This window comes from Musca autumnalis, unplaced genomic scaffold, assembly GCF_047663935.1.
Source record: "Musca autumnalis isolate F117 unplaced genomic scaffold, ASM4766393v1 scaffold_5, whole genome shotgun sequence".
NCBI classification, from domain to species: domain Eukaryota; kingdom Metazoa; phylum Arthropoda; class Insecta; order Diptera; family Muscidae; genus Musca; species Musca autumnalis.
In genome coordinates, this window is record NW_027412088.1 from 97,548,550 (window position 1) to 97,562,452 (window position 13,903).

Below are 13,903 nucleotides of genomic sequence, written 5' to 3' on the forward strand. Positions count from 1 at the left end.
GGTTATAGGCCCAACATTAGCCCCTTTTTGGAAGGTCATAAGCGTCTGGTATTGGGAAACTTTAATGCTTATCATGAGTTGTGACAATCGGTTATCGGAAAAGACCAAATTGGTATAGTGCTGGCTGAGCAGACTGATAGCTCCAGGTTTAGCATGGTCAATGAGGACGCCCCTACAAAAATTAGCGAAGTATCACAGTTCGCCAGACATACCCATCGTGCCACCTGCTCTGACAAATGACGTCACCTAGAAACCAGTCGTTTCTCTTGGATCAGACCATCTCCCCATAATTGTCTCCATCAGCAGACCACTCGATTTCATCACCTCTATAGGCCGCACTTTCATCAATCATAGGAAAGCCAATTGGTTTAGTTTCAGGGAGTTCATCAATCACTGCTGCAGAGTTTTGCACAATCCTTTTGATATTCAGGTAACAGAATTGAGGGTCCGTGTCATCATCAATGCTGCAACCGCTCTCCACCTCCTGCTGATCGAATACCCAAAGTGAGACCAAATTTCCCAGCAGAGGCAACGGAATAGCAAATGAGCGCGATGAGCTTTGTCGTGCCAACTCCGGTTACCCCAGAAGTGAATATGTCAACGGTCACTCTCGAACCCTGGAAAAAAAGGAAGATAGGACCTCAGCTGTTGTTGTAGCAGAATGAAACCTACGTAGAAGCATAGGATTAATGCTGGGTTGGCAGCCGCTGGCCGAAACACTATGGTTTCAGGTCAATGCCGTGGATTCACGTTTGGCGACGTTAAGCTGACTGATCCGAAAAGGTGCTCAAGCTATTTTTATCCACAGTTAGTCGAGCACCGCTGGAGTGACGGGACGAAGAGAAGACTACTACGTCGCATTAGATCTCTTCCTGTTATTTACAATTGATGATGTTGGGAATGTCATCAGGAACCCTAAATCATCCTGATGGAATCTTCATCTTCATGGTAATGCTGAAACAGTGTCTCACTAAAGTTCTCAACCTGTTGCTGCCCACGCACATCGTTCACGTTTGGCGACGTTAAGCTGACTGATTCGAAAAGGTGCGCAAGCTATTTTTATCCACAGTTTGTCGAGCACCCCTGGAGTGACAGGACGTAGAGAAGACTACTACGTCGCATTAGATTTCTTCCTGTTATTTACAACTGATGATGTTGGGAATGTCATCAGGAACCCTAAATCATCCTGATGCTGAAACAGTGTCTCACTAAAGTTCTCAACCTGTTCCGGAATTCTGGAATATTGGTTGTTGTTGTAACAGTGTTTATTATTGTGTTTGCGTGTTCGTTCTTCTGCTCAATCTGGCTCTGAGTCAATCTCAAGTTCCAGGAAAGTGGCTGCATCGATGGGACGTAACCACAGATCTACTGCAGTTAGATGAGTAGGTTTGGCAGGGCGGTTGAAAAGGTGCAGTGTGTCGTGCGGGCCCATGCCGCATACTGGGCAGATGTTTTGCACGGTGCTATCGATACTTGCCCAATAGAGTAATTTAAGCGACTACAATATCCTGAACGTAGTTGAGCCAAAACTACTCTGGTGTGTCGTGGCAACTGACGCACCTCAGCTGCGATAGATGGGGGATGTACTCCGAGGACTTTATTCACATTTTATTTGCTTATGGCCTTAACAACTGCGTCCGTGTAAATGCTATTCAGACCTGCCAGATATGCCTGTTGATTTAGGGCAGCGGGTTCTCTCGTACCGGATTGACCCGGAATCACACAACATCAATGTTCCTGCCAGCGGCTTCCACCTCAGTGTACACTTGGAATATTGGTAGGGTGGTCCAGCTACTGAAGCCAGGCAAGGATACCAGCAAACGTGAATCATATAAATAAGTTTTGTGACCACAGGCAACCTCAAATGTTAAATTACAAGTAGCTCGGTCAAAAATTTAGCTAAAATCCTCAAAATACCGGAATTCGGAAGGTACAGCTATATGGCGGCCGTACCATAAGTTGAACCTATGTTGAAAATTTTTGGTGGAGATGTTTTATGGCCACAGCGAACCTCAAAGATTAAATCACAGGTAGTTCGCTCAAAAATAACGAAAATCGGGAGGTACCGTTATATGAGGACTTTACCAAAACAGAAACCTTTGCTGACAATTTTTAGTGAAGAAGTTTCGTGCCCCAAATTAATTAGATGTCAAATTACAGCTAATTCGGTTAAAAATTTTACCTAAAATCCAAAAAATACGGGAGGTACCGTTATGTGGGGGCTATACCAAAATAACGATTTTACAGCTAGTTTCGCTAAAAATCATAGCTAAAATCCTCAAAGTACCGAAAATCTGGAGATACCGTTATATGGGGACTATACGAAAACAAGAACCTTTGCTGACAATTTTTGGTGGAGAGGTTTCGTGGCCACTCAGAACTTCAAATGTCAAATTACAGCCAGTTCGGTTAAAAAATAGTGCTAAAATCCTCAAAATACAGAAAAATTGGAGGTACCCTTATATGGGGGCTATACCAAAACGTGCATTATGTTGACAATTATTGGTGGGGATGTTTCGTGAACACAGGGAACCTCAGCTGTTAAATTACAGGTAGTTCGGTCACTCTTATACGAAGGCTATACCAAAACGTAGAACTATGTTGACAATTTTTTGATGGAGGTATTTTGTGGCCACTAGGAACCTTAACTGTCAAATTACAGGTAGTTCGGTTAAAAATTTTAGCTAAAATCCCCTAAATTCCGACAATCCGGAGGTACCGTTATATGGAGGCTATACCAAAACGTAGACCGATAAAGCTCATCATCGAACTTGACCTGCCTGCAAACAAAAGACGCATCTTTTACCCTGATCAATGCGTTACAAACGGAAAAACAAACTTAATATACCCTCCATACTATGGTGGATGGTATAAAAACGAACTTAAAAACATATAATAAATATACTGTTACAACAACAAACAAATTTAGTCGTTGTTGTAAGCTAGAGTAGCGCAGTAAATCAAGGACTTGGAAGTCTATTCTAAGTTCGGCCTCAAGATCAGATGTTCTGTTATAGTCATTTTCAACCCATTGTGCATTATTGGCACATTGCTAAATGATAAAAAAACGTCTTACCAAAGACGTCACACATTCGGAGGCAAAACTAAACGATTCCAAAAGAAAAAAACACCACATGTAGATATGTATGGACACAGACATGGCCAACTTGCTGCACATGCATACATACATACATATGGACGTACACCCAAACAAATGTATGATGGATGCAAATCCAAATATACATTCTGTCTTAGCAAAACAACAAAAATACACAACGAATAACAATTTTTCATTTCATCATCGTATTTAGAAAAACATTTTTTTCTTCTCTGGGTGGAAATAATAACAAAAACAACAATAAGTTTCTTTTAATTACCGTGAGTAGTATTTAATGGGTATTCCGCAAAAGAGAATTGGACTGACTACACTTTATTTTTTTTTTAATTTTTATTAATACTTATATTTTTTGTTATTTTTTATATTTTTTGTATTCTTAAAACAGCACAATATTTTTTTAATAATTATTTTATGATTTTTGAAAGCAATTTTCACACTTTTAACTGAATTTTAAGTACTAAAAAACAACACAAATTACACCAAAAATAACACAATTTTATTCCGCATGAAGCACAACAGCAATAATAAGAACAACAACAACGCCACCACTAAAATTAATGAAGAATATTTATTTTTAGCTTGCCGATCGCCGTGTTTTCATCGTCACACCGTCATCATCACCATTGAATATTGGCCTTCTTCTTTTTGTTGTTGTTGTTTCGTGGCACTGCACTCACGTCGTTTTTTGGATTTTTCGTTTCGTTTCAAAGCGTTACCATTGCCGCCGGAAAATCTCTGAGTTTTTCACCGTTCACCGGAATAACCGCTACTAAATGTTTGCCTTGGTTTTTCTCATCTTCGAACCAGGCAACAGAACCCAAATCAGAACAGATCAGACAGACAACCAGACTGGACGAACGAACGATTTGTGTGAGAGATAAATATTTTGGTACGTTATAATTCTCGTGGCATCATCCACAACAACAGCATCCGCAGCGGCCATCACTGACGTTTTCATTGTGACGTCAGTGGGAGACGCTTGTGTCCATATTTCTTCGAAGCACTGCTGGCTGAAGAGAGACACATACCAAAATATTTGGTAATTCTATTACATTTTGTTTGTCCAACAAAGAGAAATAAGACGTCAGTTGTGGAAAAACACTTGTTGAGCGAAGAAAATGTGGATGGTGGTATCGAACTGAGTGAGGAGGGAAGGCTTTTTCGTTAAATGTTTTCTTTTTTTTTCATCTTACCGACCAGTTCAGATATCGACACAGTGGTACGGAATGATAAATTTGCACAAAAGAGAAATGATTAATTTCGGGTCAATACGGTACAGAGAACCCCCAGGAATGAGATTGTAATCAACCCGCCACTAAATTTAGGGTCGATCTGTTAACAACAGGGAAATGAAAATGCCATTGAATGTTCAGGTCGACTGTAGAACAATCTGCGACAAGGTAAGAAGTAGCAAGAAGGTCCTTAAGTCACTAGCCAGTAGCATCTGAAGTGCAGGCAAAGAAACGTTTTGGGGGTGGTAAGATAATAAACGAGCAATGAAATGGAAGAGTATTCAGACCAAGCTGTGCCCTTAGGGTACCAACTGTATTAGAACGGAGCCTCCTTGATACCTGAGCGTCTCAACACAGTATAGACTTGGCTGTGAAGTCCTTGCCATGGTACTGGAGGGCTATGAAATGGTGAATCCCCACTCCCCCATTAATCTATGACTTATGGATCTAACAATTAACAAGTAAAACAGTATCCGTCGGCTTTGTCGACAGAGGTATACTCTCAGCCTTTGTGAATTGAACATCTTTTTCCCAAAAAAACGTATATATTTAGGGGGTCTTCAGATTGGGCGTATGAACTTGCCGACAAAGAGATGGATTAGGATAAAATCTCAAAAATTTTGCGGTGGAAGTACCTAGAGGAATGGGCCGACATAGTCCATTTTGGAAGTGTGTCTAATTTGGGGAGACATTCCTCACTATAGGACCATTATATCAGGAAACATGGACTTGTCCACGAAAAAACATCATATCGCTGTAAACAGGGCTACTAGGAAAACCTTCGGTAAAAATTTTTATAGGATTCTCGCACAGACCCTTAACCGCACTTAAACAAAAATGTTGATAATTTATGTGGGTGGTACTCTAAGGAATGGACCGATAGGGCCCACTTTTGAACATAAACTAAGTTTGGACCAAATATATTGAGATATAGTCCATATTCGAACTTGATCTATGTCTCTTAGAAATATTACGATGTCCAAAGTTATGACCAAGTCGGTTACTCCCTTCGAGTGTCATCGTGCGCCCAATTTTAGCGAACAGTTGTGGACTTTTGTGGGGGAGGTACCCAAAGGAGTTGACCCGTATGGCCCATCTTCGGACATAAACTAAGTTTGAACAAAATATTACGAATTCCAAATTTTGAACCCGATATGTTGCTTAGTTCGAGAGATATCGTACGCACCAGCCAGCCAGACAGACTGATGGACAGACGGACGGACATTGCTCAAATTGTCTGAAACACATTTCGTCCAAACACACTTGGGATCTAAAACCATTATTTCGATGAGACACATTTTGTCCGTATGAAAGTGTATATACCCTCGTTAGCATAAATGCTGATGGTATGAAAACTCAGCGAAAAACAGAAATACCAAAATGAACTTCCTCAGGAAGTACTTCGGCAATAAAGCTTCATCCAGCTCGATAGGAGAGTGCAAACTAATCAGGATTAATCTCAAGGTGGTAAAAAATTTCGTAATAGCACACCCTCACTTGTCCAAGAGAAATCTCTCTTATCTTGATGACCGAAGAGGCAAAATAGAGACTCCCATCGCCTCCCATAGCCCCCAAAGACAAAAACAGGAGCGTGTTGTTGTACCAGTGTTTATTATTGTATGTTTGTGTGTTCGTTCTTCTGCTCAATCTGGCTCTTGGTCTATCTCCAGTTCCAGGAAAGTGGATATCGTGAGTCGTGCGGGCCAATGCCGCATACTGGGCAGATGTTTTGCATGGTGCGATCGATCTTTGCCAATAACAATTTAGGCGACTACAATATCCTGAGCAAAGTTGGGCCAAAACTACTCTGGTTTTGGCCCAACTCCTCAGCTGCGATAGATGGGGGATGTACTCCGAGGACTTCATTCACAATATATTTCCTTATGGCCTTAGCAACTGCGTCCGTGTCAATGCTATTCAAACCTGTTTGATATGTCTGTTGATCTAGGTGTTCTCTCCTGTATCTCCCGTTGGACCTCTTCCTCTAGAGTGTGGATATCATTCATGATGTGCCTGGGTGTTTCGCGCCTACCAACCAGATGGTGATTGGGATGGCTCTCATGGCAACACCCGAGCAAGTACTGCAACGAAATCATCTCATTGTGTTGATGTACTGGAAGAATCTTTACCTCCTCATGTAAATGCTCCACTGAAGACATGAGCAGGCACCCTGTTACTGTTCTCAGAGCGGCATTCTGACAAGTTTGAATCTTTCCCCATTGCGTATTACATAATCCCGGGGACTAAACTGGAGCCACTTAGCTTAACACAGACCGACTTATCACGTTATATGTAGTTAACAAGGTTTCCTTATCTGCACCCCAAGTGCTGCCGGCTAGGTACTTGAGGACCTTGTTCCTAATTTTTAGCTTGTCGCAGATAGCTGCGGCATGCGCCAGCGACGTGAACGTAGTGTTGAATGTGACCCCTAGAATTTTGGGGACGTTTGTGCTCGGAATTCTGGACCAACTCTCTTCTATACTGCGCCGTCCATGTGGCGAACAGAGTGGCCGTAGATTCAGTAGCGAATATCTACATATTCCTTACGTGGAAAAAGGTGGTAGGATCGGTTAAATAGGGGTTCAGTCTCTCACAGATGTCATCATGGTAGTTACCTGACGCCATGATCGTACAAACATCCGCATACGTTACGATCTCGATGCCGTCTGGAGGGGGCGGAATACAGCAGAGGTAGATATTAAACACTTTCGGAGATTTCGCCCCACCTTGGGGAAATCCCTGTTTCACTCTACGAGGTTTGGAACTCTTCAAGCTTGGCCGGAGGGTTGTCTACTCAATGTCCTCAAACAGCTTGGAGTGGAGACAAATATGTATGGAGATGGCGGGCAGCGCTGTTGTGCTGTAAGCAGGAATCCATGCTGATGATCGGCAAATGCATACCTATTTCTGACGCTGGGGAGTACAAAGGTCTTAAGAGTCTTTGCTACAGGCGACAAAAGCGAAATCGGCCTGTACAATTCACTTTTGCTGGCATACTTGCCTGGCTTCAGTAGCGGGACTACCCTGCCCATCTTCCAGACTTCGGGAACAATGACGTCGCCAGTCAACGTAACGTCGCCAAACGTGACTGAGGTCACAATTCACTTATACCGGTTCCAATGTTGCAACTCTTCCGATGATTTAACCACTTGTTCCACTTATGCCAACCAGCCTGTTAACTTCCAGTGTCAGCTCCCTGACTCTGGGGTCATTGTGGTTGGTTCAGCGAAGCTAATCACGCTCATTTGCTAATCCCGTCGCCTCTGCTGGGAAGTTTGGTCTTACTTCGGGTATTCGACCAGCAGATACATGGTGAGCGGCTGCGGCAGTGATGATATGTCGCAACGTCCTTTCCGCTACCCGAACATCAGAAAGATTGGGCAATTCTCTGAAGCGGTGATTAGTGAACTCTCTGGAACTCGGTCAATCAGATTTCCCATAATTAGCGGATGAGCAGAGGATGAGCTAATGGAGACAATTATGGAAGATGGTCTGATCCAAGGGAAATGACGGGTTGTCAGGTGACGTCTTTCGTCAGACCAGTTGACAGGTTGGTTATGTCTGGCGAATTGACCGAGCAAAACGTAGAGCTCTCAATTTGCTCAACTGTACCCCTCTGGTCGTTTCCGAGGACCGAATGCCACATCTCATCATGCGCATTAAAGTCCTCCAGGACCAGACGTTTATGATCTTCCAAGAGCGGACTAATGTTAGGCTCGTAACCTGAGATACAGTTATTTATCGGCGGGATGTATACGTTCAGCAACTCTGTCTCGGCAGTTCCACACCTGACTGCTACCACCATACATTCCATGTATGGGTCAAGGGAGATAAGTCTGTATTGAACAGACTGGTGCAATAGGAAAGCTAATCCCCCCACCCCCATTGCTGGTGCCATCCTTCCTTAGCATCAACCATCACAACGCTGTAAGCTGCAGTTGTTGTTGAGCTTGGTTTCTTGCACCGCCGCGACCTTGATATTCTTCCGACTCATGAAGTCCACTATTTCCCCGATCTTACCTCGAAGCCCATTGCAATTAAATACCGGAAAGCATGCATTTTCTTGAATTGAAACATCAACGGCTGGTGTTATATGCTGTATGTGCTGTTGCTGTGGGGGAGTTTCGTAATCAGACGACGACTCATTGGGATCTGTGTTCATGCAGCAACATCGTCCCTGTCGTAGTCCCTCACGTCGACAGGTCCAGAGTAACCCACTGCACCCACTACTGACATCACACACACAAGGTATCTTCCGGTACTTTTTTCAGGGGTAACAGCGCTGAAAAGAAAATTAGTAGACCAATGGTACCAGAGGAACTTCGAGTAGCAGTCATTGATCTGATCCTGATGGCAAGATCGGTGATAATCGATTGATGTTAATCGAATATCGTGTGCGTGACATTGTGTTCTTGGGCGAGGGAGTACACGAAATTCGGCAGCGCTGCCTCCTACAGAGGAATTAAGGTCATCTGTTGTGAAAATAAGGAATCCCAATCTCCAGACCAGCACATGGAAACTGGTTGTCAATATACACTTAGTGGCAAGAATACCTAAGGGCAAACTACATTTGGGTCTAGGATGGATACGGTTCCACCTAATACAAAACATGTGGAAGAATCAGGGTTTAAAATGCTAAAATGGAAAGACTCGTTGTGGAGATGGGGAGGTCATACATCATAATCCTAGGATGTGACGCCAATGACGTTGGCCACACAAATGTCAGGGATAAATCCGTATTGGAGTTTATTTCGAGACATAATCTTAGAATATGTAACAGGGGTAAAATAGAATCAGGGACGAAGTTTTTGAATAGAGCCCTCATTAACAAAGACGAATCCCTCACAGCTATGAGACCGGCTACCCACTTACTCATCCGCGCAGAAGATGTCATCCGGTCTGGTGGTCGAAAGATCTAGCAAATCTTGGGAAGATAAGCAGAAGGCTTTACAACAGAGCCAATAAGAGGAAGTTGTCCACAGATTGGGAGAACTACAAAGGGTCTTTCAATAAGTACAAGAGTAAAATACGTAGCCAAATTCCTTAGAATACTCTCGAAGGACCCCAAATCCATCGGCAGTATCAGACGGTCAGATGACACATCGAATAACTCCGGTCTATAAACTCTGGATCTCCTAGTCAAAGCAGCATTAGTCCAACGCCATGTATACACCAGAGTACTCAAGCGCTCCAAACGTATGCCACCAAGCCACAGGAGGGGGCGAGATCATAAGTCGCCCAAAGTTAGCTTGGGTAATAAACACCTTCAAGCCCTTCAAATCATCCGGTCCAGACGGTATCTATCGTACAATGCTATAAAATGCAGTGGAGATATTGATCCCACATCTGGATCACGTTTTCAGAGCTTGTCTGTGTCACTGTGACGTACATACCCAAAGCGGGGAAAACAAACCACCCAATTCCCAAAGAATAAAGACCGCTGGAAATGGAATCACGACCAGGCTTTCAAATATCGCTATTAGTCATACCCAACATCTCTATATCAAAGGCAAATCGTTGGAGACCGCACTGAATGAATGAATTAGTGGGTCTTATCGAGAGGAATATGAAGGAGAGGAACTATACGTTAGCAGTCTTTCTTGATATAGAAGGTGCATTGGACCAATCCATAATGCATTCTCAAACTTCGGTATTTCCCTATACTGATCAATTGGAACACGGAACACTATTGGAACTCATGCAAGGAGTTCTAGACAAACTATCGAGAAGGTCATACAAGAATGGTCTTAGAATGAACCCATTCAAAACACAACTGATTATGTTTATGAACAAGAGAAAGGTTACACCATTCAGCCTGACGGAGTCTCCCTAGAGCGCTCTTTAGAAGCCTAGTAACTCGGCATCATCCTGGACTACCAATTACCGTGACTTACAAACATGTGTCACTCTGCAACCCTGACGTTTGGCGACGTTACGTTGACTGACCCGAAGAGATGCGCAAGTTATTTCAATCTACTATTTGTTGAGCACCAGAGATTGACAAGGCGAAGAGAAGAGTTTTACGTCGCATCAGATCTCTTTCTGCCGAGGATAAACCACCACAGTTTACAATGGATGATGTTGCCAATGCCATCAGGAACGCCAAATCATCCAATGCGTTGGGCCCTGATGGAATGAATCTCCATGATAATGCTGAAGTAGCTGGATGAGCCGGGAGTGGAGTATCTCACTAAAGTTCTCAACTTGTCGCCAGCCACCCTCATTGTTCCCGAAGTCTGGAAAATGGGCAGGGTGGTCCCACTACGGAAGCCAGGCAAGGATGCCAGCAAAAGTGAATCGTACAGGCCGATTTCGTTTATGTCGCCTGTAGCAAAGACTCTTGAGGCCTTAGTCCTCCACAGTATCAGAAATAGATATAAAGTTGCCGATCATCAGCATGGATTCCACAAGCAGCACGGCACGACAACAGCGCTACATGCCATATCCACATATATTTGTCAAGGACTCATCCAGAGACCGCTGTGTGATGGAACAGTGATGGTGGCGCTTGACTTATCAAAAGCCTTTGATGTAGATGTAGCAGACAACCCTTCGGCCAAGCTTGAAACGTTGGATAGTCAATTATATGTGTGGACGCCAGTACTTGGAATTCAGGAACAAGAAGTCCAAACCCCGTAGAGTGAAACAGGAAGTTCCCCAAGGTGGGGTGATATCTCCGGAACTGTTTAACCTCTACCTCTCCAGACCGCATCGAAATCGTAACGTATGCGGATGATTGCACGATCCTGGCGTCAGGTACCTGTCCTGATGACATCTGTGAGAGACTGAACACCTATTTAAACGATCTTACCACCTTTTTCCACTCGAGGAATATGCATGTCCTCAAGTACCTAGATAAAGAAACCTTGTTGACTGCATATAACGCGATAGGTCGGTTTGTGGTAAGCTATGCGGCTCCAGTTTCGGCCCCGAGATTATGTGATAAGAATGCCGCCCTGAGAACAGCAACAGGGTGCCTCCTCAAATCTTCAATGGACCATCTACACGAGGAGGCAAAGATTCTTCCAGTACAGCAACACAATACGTTGCTTTCGTTACAGTACTTGCTTGGATGTTACCGTGAGAGCCATCCCAATCGCCATCTGCTGGCTAGGCCCGACACACCCAACATCAAGAAGGATATGCTCTAGAGGAAGAGGTCCAACAGGAGATACAGGAGAGAACCCCTAGATCAACAGGAATATCAAGGAGGTTTAAATAGCATTTACACGGATGCAGTTGCTAAGGTCATAAGCCAAAATACAGTGTGAATAAAGTCCTCGGAGTACAGCCCCCATCTGAGGAGCGTCAGCTGCCACGACAAACCAGAGTAGTTTTGGCTCAACTACTCTCGGGATATTGCAGTCGCCTAAATTCTTCTTATTGGGCGGAAGACATCTGCCCAGTATGCGGCATGGGCCCGCACGACACAAAGCACCTTTTCAACTGAGGAGCGTCAGCTGCCACGACAAACCAGAGTAGTTTTGGCTCAACTACTCTCGGGATATTGCAGTCGCCTAAATTCTTCTTATTGGGCGGAAGACATCTGCCCAGTATGCGGCATGGGCCCGCACGACACAAAGCACCTTTTCAACTGCCCCGCCAAACCTACTCATCTAACTCCAGTGGATCTGTGGCTACATCACATCGAAGCCATTTTCCATTTTCCTGGAACTGGAGATTGACCCAGAGCCAGATTGAACTGCTCAGGTTCAACAGTGAGTTTGTTCTTTTGGCTGACCATATGCCATAATTCTCTGGCTCTTTCGTCGAAGAACGTCTTAATATTTCGATAAAGGTGACAAATGGGAGGTTTGATTGAGTCATCGATTGCTAGATCTGTAGACCGCGATCCTCTTCTAGTTTATTCGTCTGCTTTTTCATTTCCCATAAAATCGCAGTGTCCTGGTACCCAGCATAGTCGATAGCTGTTAGTTAGCGTTTCCAAAGCTATTCTACACTCAAGGATGACCTCAGACTTGATGCTGCAGGATTTGATGGCTTTAAGAGCCACTTGACTATCCACAAAGATAGTCGCCGATTTAAAGGGGGTTACTGCGGTTCCAGTCGTCTCTACTAGGGATAACAACATCTACTTCGTCAAATCTCAATTTATCACAACACCATTGCCACCACAAAAACAATGTTTTTTCTCAACTCACCACCTTCAACAGTTGAAAACATATGAGAAGCAATAGTCCAAAATCATCAACCACCATCATCATAATCTTTTACGTAATCCTCGCCTAAACAACTCAACACCACCATCACAACTCTTTCAATAATCAGGATGATCACAATGGACCTCTGGATCTCCGTGTGGAGCGACTGCCATTACAGCAGCTGCGCACCCTCAAACCTAAACCTAAAATCTATCACTGGGATAAGGTAATCGGAGGTAATCAGTGGTGGTGATTACATATCGCCACAACTACACTTCAACGAAGAACTACATCCCTACTCTCCATGAACAAATTCGACCTGAAATGAATGGTAGAAATATTCATGGGTCACTGCAGAATAGGACCAATGTCCTGCAAATTGGAAAGAGACGATACTGTTGACTACTGCTTTAGTCAACAACATAATCAGAAATCTGAAGTGATTGGGCTCCAAATTGTAGCATTCTCACCTTATCCTTGTGTAAAATTTGGACCTATCAATTTTCAAGACCTGTATTTCTCTGGTAATTACCTAAACGGAGAGTCAAAGCAAATAATGATCTTTCTGTGGTCTCCTCAGCTGAGATTCCGCCCAGACGTATCCTTTCAATCTGGGTCCCCCACCTACTGATGCAAAATCCTAACACCTTGTAACGGGGACGGAGGGATGGTTGCAAGAGCAGCGGTTGACTCCCCTAGGGAGGTGTATCTCAGAGAGCGTGAGACGACTGGCGTCTACTGTGAAAGGCTAGGTCTTGAATACACTTACAGGTTAGATAGCGACTGAAATCATCGCGATTTGGAAGATAGCGGAATTGATAAAAAGTTTAAATTCAGAGATCTTTGAACCGGTGACAATCTTCGTGGATAATCAAGCGGATCTTAAAGCCATCAAATCCTGTAACATCAAGCCTGAGGTCGTCCTTGAGTGTAGAACAGCTTTGAAAACACTAATTGCTATCGACTATACTGGGTACTAGGACAATGCGATTTTATGGGAAACGAAAAAGCAGACGATTTAGCTAAACGAAGATCGCAATCTACAGATCGACTCAATCAAACCATCCATATGTCACCTTTTCCAACATACTGAGACGTTCTTCGACGAAAGAGCCATGATTCTCAGGCATAACGAATCTAGGTGCAATGCGTCAAGATCCATCTGGCAAACTATGTCAGCCGAAAGAACAACCTCACTGTTGAACCTGAGCAAAATCGAAATAAGAGTAATGGAATTATTAATGGGCACTGCTATATTAGGGCCTTTACCATTAAATGGGATGATGACGTTGCTGACTACTGTAGACTCTGTGAACTCGAGGTGTTGCCTATAAAAAGACATTCTGCATTTATGAACTCAAGACAATGGCATTGACGGAACATATCCAAAC

General features: G+C 43.6%; 1 protein-coding gene across 1 annotated transcript in view; it reads right to left on the reverse strand.

Moving 5' to 3' along the window:
* Positions 1–3,923, reverse strand: part of sand (potassium two pore domain channel sandman) — a 56,071-nt gene extending 52,148 nt beyond the window's left edge. Inside the window, exon 1 of the mRNA XM_073955097.1 lies at positions 3,378–3,923. The gene's annotated coding sequence lies outside the window, so the exon portion shown is untranslated. The remainder of the gene's footprint in view (positions 1–3,377) is intronic.
* Between the last annotated feature and the right edge of the window lie 9,980 nt (positions 3,924–13,903).